This window comes from Fundulus heteroclitus, chromosome 2 (assembly GCF_011125445.2).
Source record: "Fundulus heteroclitus isolate FHET01 chromosome 2, MU-UCD_Fhet_4.1, whole genome shotgun sequence".
NCBI lineage: Eukaryota > Metazoa > Chordata > Actinopteri > Cyprinodontiformes > Fundulidae > Fundulus > Fundulus heteroclitus.
This window is the reverse complement of record NC_046362.1, coordinates 15,834,839-15,843,363: the sequence shown is the minus strand read 5'-3', so window position 1 is coordinate 15,843,363 and position 8,525 is coordinate 15,834,839.

Below are 8,525 nucleotides of genomic sequence, written 5' to 3'. Positions count from 1 at the left end.
TTACCATTGGGCCTCTTGGCTGCTTCTCTGAGTAATGCTCTCCTTGCGCCGCCTGTCAGTTTCACATTCAAACACATAATTTTATGATGCCATTCTGCTTTTAGCCTGTATATAGCTTTACCCCAGACCTGTCTACTGTGCTCCACGTTCTCCAAGATGCTGTTTGTGAACAAAGGTTCTCTAAAGCACCTATGAGGCTTTCCCAGCATTTTCGTACTGAGATTAAATTACACAGTTATACTCAGTTGGCTAATTATGACTGCTTTTTTATAAGGGAAATAGATAAGAGTTTTCTATCACATAAAATTCTAATAAAATACATAAAAATGTGTGGCTGTAATGGAATAAAGTTTAAAAAAAAACACATTCCAGGGTTATGCATACCTTGGTGAGGCACAGTTAATGTCTATCTTTCATAGACTCCTTAGACTTTTTCTCATGCACTTAATTTTTTTTTTTTTTTTTTTTTTTACATAAACTACTCCACTTAACCTTTTTATTCAAGCAGACAGTTCACAACACAGCGTCACCGTTAGGGCCAAGGACTGGACTGGAAATGAGTGAAATAACAAAGGTATAAGGAAAGGCATTCAAAAACGCTTAAAAAGCTGGACCTCTTCAAAAATATGACTAATGGTCTGTTCGGTTTGTTATGGCAAGTTGAAATGTTCAAGTTCCAAGATAGCAAAATCAAACAGGTGGACAATGTAACTGGAAGTCTGACCAAGGCACCTTGAGTTGAGATAACCAATATGTATATAGTCACGTGTACTGTAGGGTGAAACATGGTAAAAGTTAGCTAGAACACACATATGGTCGAACTATTCTATCTTAATTAAAGAGCATACTTCTTTACTTCGTAATTTGTGGAAAAAATCTGAATAATTAAACAAAAACGCACTTAAATTTGACTGCATCCTGAAATGCAACTAATCCTATTCTCTGAGGCAGAGGGAGTACAGCAAAAGTCCGACTACTTGGAAAAAAAAATATTAAAAAATACTGTGCTTGAAATATTTTTCCATAACACTGTACTTTTCAAGTCTTTATTGTCGAATATGTTGAACAGTCGGGGGGAGTCTGCCGGTTCAAGGCATGCATTGTGTTTTTTTTCTTCTCATTAAATAATGTCCTGTGTTTTGACCTTATCTCCGAAACACCAGTAGCCTCACAGTCAGGAGGAAGCAGCAGTGCAGAGACACAGCAAACCCACACTGAGTATCTGGGTCGCATTCACTTCACCTTTCAACTGAAGAGAAAAGTCAGGAAGAGGAGACGTGAAGTGGAGCACGTCCTCCTGTGCATTACACTTCTCATACAGTGAGATGAAGTCCAGGTCGCAATTCTCTTTTTTTTTTTTTTTTGCATTTCCTGTCCTACCCAAGACAAAGAGATAATCCATGAGTCAAACATTTAATGGTGCAACAACAGTTCTTGAGATGGAAAGGATAGACGTCCAGGTCTGATATCATTTTTTTTAATTATTATTATTATCATTTCCATTCTTGCAAATCTTCTTTTTTGGAAGCGGAGAGCCCCTGACAGCAATCTGCCAGCTCAGACGCCAGTCTCCACACTATCATCAGGGTGTGATGAGGCAGATAGCACTGGGAGCGCTCACTTCTTCACAGCGTGCAGCGGAGCGTGAAGGCATGGGTGGAGTTGTGGGCGTATGGGGGAGGACGTGGATGGGATGAGAATTCAAAGATGGCTAGACAGTTTGCAATCTGCTGTGAGAAACAGACAAGAAACATTCAATCGGCTGGTGTGGGGAAGACACAATGGCACCAGCGGAGCGCCAGCAAAGCAAGCTCGCCTGGGGCATAGGTCAGAAATGTTATCACTCAGCCTCTGGTGACATGCAAAGTCTGTCTCCATCATCAGGGTAAAGTCATTGTTTCTTTTGTCCAGTGGTGAATAGCGAGCCCCGGCGCCCACTTGTTTGTAGTGGACAAACAGGTCTAGGTGGAGAATTGGGCTGACGGCTCCTGTCAGATTTAGACCACGGGAAAAGGCACGCATGTGTGAAACATTGGTTTTATAAGTGTTCGGATGTTTATTTTTCAGAGCTGTGCTCCGGTTTTGCTGCCAAGAAGCATTCATGCATGGATATTTGATTATTTACTGATTTAGGGACAATATTAAACGGATGCACTGGAGGTTTTAGAAGTATTTCAGACAAAGAAGGCGGCGTTTTTAGAAGTTTCGAAGGATAATTTGTTATTTTAAAAGGTCATGAGTTGTTAATTTCTCACTGAAGTAGCTAATGCTCTTGCTGTTTTCTTATAAATTCAGACCAAAGCCAATGTCTACTGTATTAAACAATTCCTATCTCTAAAACATCATGGCAGTTTGTGCAAATGCAAATTTACAAACTTACAAAACCACGTTACCTTTGCACCGAGTTGTTGTTCTCAACAGAAGCTGACTGTCATGTGCGCTGGAGTTGGAGGTAGGAGGTGGAGTGCGACCAACGATCTTCCCACATAAAACACGTACTGTAAAGTACATCAGATGTAAAGTGTTCCCCTTCAGGATGATCTTTGGTGTCCCATCTCCTCATACCTGTATTTCCTTTGTAAATAGCAATCAGCTTCTGTTTAAATACTTGTCCTGATCCTAATAACTATAATACAATCTGATCATCTCATGGTTTGGTATACTTCTGTATATCAGGTAAGGGAATCTGACTTAAGTTGCTGTCTTAAGTTACTGTTTAACTCACAGAGTGTGGTTCATGTTTTATTTTTAGTAATCTGTTTTCTTTTTGTACAGTTTGTGCCATTCGCTTCTTCTTTTTGTGCTTCTCCTGTTTCTGAGTCATCTCTGTCTCCTTTTTGTTTTGGTCTTGTGAATCTTTTGTAGGTTTGTGCTCGGTTGGTATTTGTACTGTTTATGGGTTTCTGCGTGTTCCTTTCTGTTCACCAATTCCTCTCAGTAGATTCCCTCACCTAGTTCTGTCCTCATTTTCCTCAATCTGCTGTTTTCACCTCTAGTAACGCTACACCTCAGTTTTTAAAGGGTGGGTGATTTTTCAGGACATTTTTCCAAGTCCCCTTTTGAAAAAGGCCATCTTACCTGAGGTGGCCAGATTTCTGAATTGAAAAGGCTTAGCTCTTCTACTACATGAAAACACCAGCACCAGGTAAATAGCTCTTGCTGTGTGCAACATTTTTCCTCCATTATTAAAAACTGCAATCGGGGACATTTCCGGGGGACAGCTCATCTACAACGGGGACTGTCACCAGGAATTGGGGACGTCTGGTCACCCTAGTCTCACCTGCTCTTCCGCTCCTCACTAGAAGTGCACATTCGCAGCCAGCAAGCGGAAACTAACAAGGAACGGTCACGCACACTGCCGTTACGTGAGCGTGTCAGAATGATTGGCATGTGGGACAACCAACAGATGAGGTGATACCCCCGGAACTTGAGGGACAGAGGAGAATGAGAGCAGGAAAAAAAAAACTCTTGACAAATCCCTGCTATTCGGCAGGAGTTGTTTCGTTTTTACAGGCCTGCAGCTCCCACAGAGATCGATTTTTATAACTTCCTTTTTCTGAATTCATAATGTACTTTCAGGATGGAAGGACCATTTTCCCAGTACAACAAAATTGTTTCTGAACAGGATTACCAACTATAGCTTTAAGCCCAAATGTTTCAGCCCAATCAGATTCTTCTCTTCTGCCCTACATTTGTGCTGGTTTCCTCTTGCCAGTCCCCCTGGTGCTCTCCATGTTCACCTGTGTGCCTCCGGAGTGCAGTTTTTCACGTTTTTGCATCTTTATCAGTTTTGACTTTTTATTGGAGAACACTGCACTTGGGTCCAGTACACCAAATCATGGCATCTCCAACTCAAATGTACAGTGGTTTACTGGTTAATAAAACTGTGTTTTGTATAAGCCTCTGTGGTATTTTTCAGATTTGAGCTGTTTTAAAACAGTAAGAAGCTGTTTTGGCTATTGCACCTCTCTGACTAGCCATTACCTTTATCCTTCACAAAGAACTGCAAGTAAAATATGATCTGCTTATAATCTTACAACCAAACCTTTCTCAAAACATAATGAACGACCCCTCTCATTTCATATTTTGTAACACTATATTTTTGGCACTCTACTATGGTATGGAGCACCTCCCTAAAGGTCAAAGGTCTTTAAATGGGATTTGTGAAGTGTCTAAATTTGCGTGTTAAGAAAAGGCTGTGATTCAGCTATTTGGAAATGTAATTATAACTTGTAAGGTTCAAAGGATGCCAGAAACCAAACGTGCCACAGCCACTCTAAACTGGTTTTGCAGGAGGTGTGTAAAAAGAAAAACTTGTAATTTCCAATGTATTTTCATCGACTCACGCTGTCAGAAGAGCTGACAAAAACCATGGTAGGTGTAGAATTAATAGATTTGTGTATCCATAAATCATTCTGTCTGTTTTGTGTTATTTTACTTGAGCCTTCACGTCAGACTGACCTGCTATGAAACAAGTAACGAGCCTCATCTCAAGTTTTAAACTCGTAGTTATCAAGCCTACACCATGCGCCGGGAGTTAGGCATGCAGGTTATTGAAAAATTCCTCAGAGATCATAACTTGACATCTGAATGTAACTACAGGAATCCCGGAGCCAGTCGGGAAGTGTAAGTTGATCTGGAGTCATACCAGCTGTCATACTCTACTGAAGAGCTTGGAGCTGGAGACGACCAGTCAGTGGGCATCTTTCCAGTTTGTTTTTCACCTTCAGGCAATTCCCAGTAAGAAAGGTTTTCTAATCACAGCTTGTAGTTGCACAAAACAAATATGGAAAGTACTGGGACCAAACCATGACGAAGCAGACTTGTTTGACTTCTCGTTACCAAAAATTGTCCTTTGAATCAATTCGTTGCATACAGAAAGCTGATATATATGATCCCCTCTACACTTATTTCCACATCTCAGAGAGAAAAATTTAGAAAATTTTATCTTTAAAATTGGGCAAAATATTTAGTGGTAAAATCAGCATTACTACATTGGCACTACTAACAATACGTCTAAAGTACTGGAAGGGAAGTTTTTATCTCATTTATACTTTACGTTTTACATTTGCTTTTTTACAGGAAACTCTTCTTTTCCAAGAGGATATATTGATAACAAGTCTGTGATGTATTTAGGTGCTAAGCCATTCAGGGAGTTATAGATTAACAGAAGTATTTTAAAGTCTATTCTCTGAGATACAGGGAGCCAGTGTAAGGACTTTAGAATTGGGGTTATGTGCTCCACTTTCTTAGTCTTAGTGAGGACACAGGAAGCAGCGTTCTGGATCAGCTGTGTGTCGTCTGCATATGTGCCTACAGTAATTCAGTCCAGTCTTGAGTAGTCCACAAAGTTGAAGTACCCATGCATTTCTAATTCAAAGGTGGTTTTTCTGCCTGAAATATATTGAAATTACAGTCAGTGTAGGATTAGCTGGTTCAGGTTTATTCATTTAATGTCTTTTAGATTATAACTTGAGAGGATATTATGCAGTCCTGTCACAGTGAAAAACAGAACAACCCTCTTTAATGTAGAATCGACAAGCTTTGACAGTGGCTGCTAATCACAGAATTATTATCAGCTAACAGATGAATAGCTATCATTCAAGGCAACATCTCTAAGGTTATTAGTTGGTTACTGTTTCTTTTTGTTCTTCTGTACCCAAAAAGCAACCAGACAAACAATTTCCAAGTACTGAGAACTTCTTCATGACAGCAGGAAGTACTTCCTTTTTAACTTCAAAATAAGGGTCTCAAGCAACTCTCCATCATATCTGGGAGTCCTCATAATCACCTACATTACCAGACCAAAGGCTGACAGCAACTGAAATCCATTATGTGAGTAATTTTGTGGCGTATCCAATATTCTGAGGTTTTGTCACAGCCCTAGACAATAAACATATTTTTATGGTTCAGAAAACCCAGATAGCAATGGTCAGCATATCAGCTTTATGGCCAGAGAGTTTTGCAATATGTCAAAAATACAGCGGAGAAAATGTAAATTCCTACTTCCTGGTATAAACATTGGTTCACATTTTTCCTATGTATTTTAATAGCAGTGGTAAAAGGCTGTCTCTCACGGTGAGCACTGATGTCACAATATCCTTCAGGCTACATGTTATTCAAACATATTCACCAAGTCCAGGGATCAGAGCAACATCTTGTTCTTCATTCCTTTGGTGTGCCATAAAAGGGTGCAGTGTATGTTTGTGTTGGTGTTGGCACGAGTCCCTGTCTGTATTTGTGAGTGTTTCTGCCTTTCGGAAAGCACATTTGATCATGATTGTGTAACGCTGCAGCACAGAGGCAAGGAAATTAAAAGCAGATGTGGTCTCTTAAGTTAGGCCGCTGGGTGTGTGGGAGGGTGGGGTGGTCTCCGAGGATGGGGGGGGAAGTGCATGGGCAAAGCATGCCCCCGTTATTGATTGCTGATCCTTTGGTATGTTTGAGCTATCAGCAGGGGTCTAAGGGATAAGATGACAGACCAAAATGAAAGGGGAAAATTGGAGATGAGCAGAGTAGTTCATCCAGCTTGTGTTCAACTCCAGCTCTTCTTCAGTTAGCTGGAATTCATTAATGCTCGGAGGATCTTTTAGTTACTGTTCTGCTCCTGATAATCAGACACACATAGGCCGCCTGTCTCAGTGGCACAATGGATGCAACAGTGTTTCAGACATACTTTATCTTTGGCAAGTTACACTGTGAGGGAGGGAAAGTTTTCTTGTGAAAGAAGGAATGCAAAGTATTCCCCACAATGCCATACTGCTGCAATTACTGCAGCGCCTGGTGATGGGCCAAGACAATGAGACGACAGCTTGTGGTGTTGAGGGTGGGGAGGGGGTGGAAGGGGGTTCTCCATAATGCAGGCCGTTGTTGAAGTATCTGCGCAGTAGCTTTGCTTTCAGATGCCTAAACTGAGGTCTGATTTTATAATCTTTATACAGTATAATATTATTGTTTAGGTTTAGAGAGAAGCTTTATGCATAAAAACTCTTGTGTTCTCTCATTTTGTGTGTCCACTTTTGCTGTCCTTTTGGTCACCGTGGTAATACTGCAATAGTTTTGGCTTCCTTGGTAATTAACCACACAATCCTGTTCTGAACAAAAAAAAAAAAAAAAAACAACCTAAAGAGGTGAGATTAGGCAAGTTAGGGCAGAGTGTGGGATGTGGGAAAAGAGCTCGCTGTTGCCAGAGTGTCTGTCTCCTCGCGGCCTCGTCCGCTGCCGCCAAGGGCCGTCTGCCCTCCCGCCCGCTGTTATCAGCTGGCTCAGCAGCGGCGAAGAAACAGCCAAACAAGGCACTGTTTATCTGCGCAGACTGTGTTCACTGCACATCCCGGCCTTTGGTCTGCGGCTCCGCTTAAATCTGCCTGGCTCTGTAGAGAAAAGGCCAGCGGACCTCCTGTCAACAACAGTCTGCGCAGAGGAGACGGGGAGTGCAGATCAATAGGTGCCAACGTCCCAGATCTGTCCGACACCACAGAACCAACAAAGCAAAATTAAAGCCTCAAATGCCGACTTACTCTCAGCTGATGCCTTGCTAAAGATGGTGACCAAAGATTTAACTAAATTCCTTCCATGAATCTTTGTCAGTCTTGCAATTAAAATATCACACTCCTCATCTGTAAGGGTTTTTGATTTAGTTAGAAATGATAAGAGGTTAAATAAAACCATAGTTTTCTTTTATAATCTGCCGTACAAATCCAACTATTTATCAGGTTTGTATGTGTAAACTTACAATAGACACAGCTACATACGTCTTTAAACAATACAGGGGGATATCGAGTACCTGACCTATTACCCACTGTAGTGAACAGCTATACTAGAAAAACACACAGGTATTTTGCCTTTTTGATGATTTTTGTCTGGGGGTTCTCTACAAGCAGTCAAACCTTTACGATGAAATCTTTGCCCCTTTCAACACAGTATACAACTTTGTCCTTTAGCTTTAGACTAGTTGGCACCTGTCAAGTCATGTTTTGTACCTATATCCATAAACATGCTAACGTTTCATGAGCTCTGAAGAGATTGCACGTTTTTATAGTATTTTATAGAGTTAATACACTAATCATGCATATAAACAGACTTTCTTTTTACAGGATTTAATGATCTCTCCACCCATCCATCCATTGGACATTTACCTCGGAACTCAAAACTGGGAAATTGGAGATTACGCCATCTCCAACTTTTTGTGTTCCAGTTTCCATCTTGTCAGACAGTAGGACAGAAAACACGGACACTCGCACCAAAACCATTGTCAAACATTCAAATACACCCAACGTGAATCTCAGAGTGCATTTTAAAGTTCAAACGATACATGGTGTCATCACCATAGCCCTGCTTTTGCTTAACCTGACTCTCGCCAGACGGATGTAGTTCCGCCGAGCTCCACAAGTCCATCTGGATTCGCTGCCATTGGGAGGGATTTCACATAAAATGGACGAGCCAATCAGGATCGCTCGGCAGGATTTTTGTAGATGTGATGTACCAGAGAAGCAACTGTCTGTATTTAGACAACAATGGTGGCT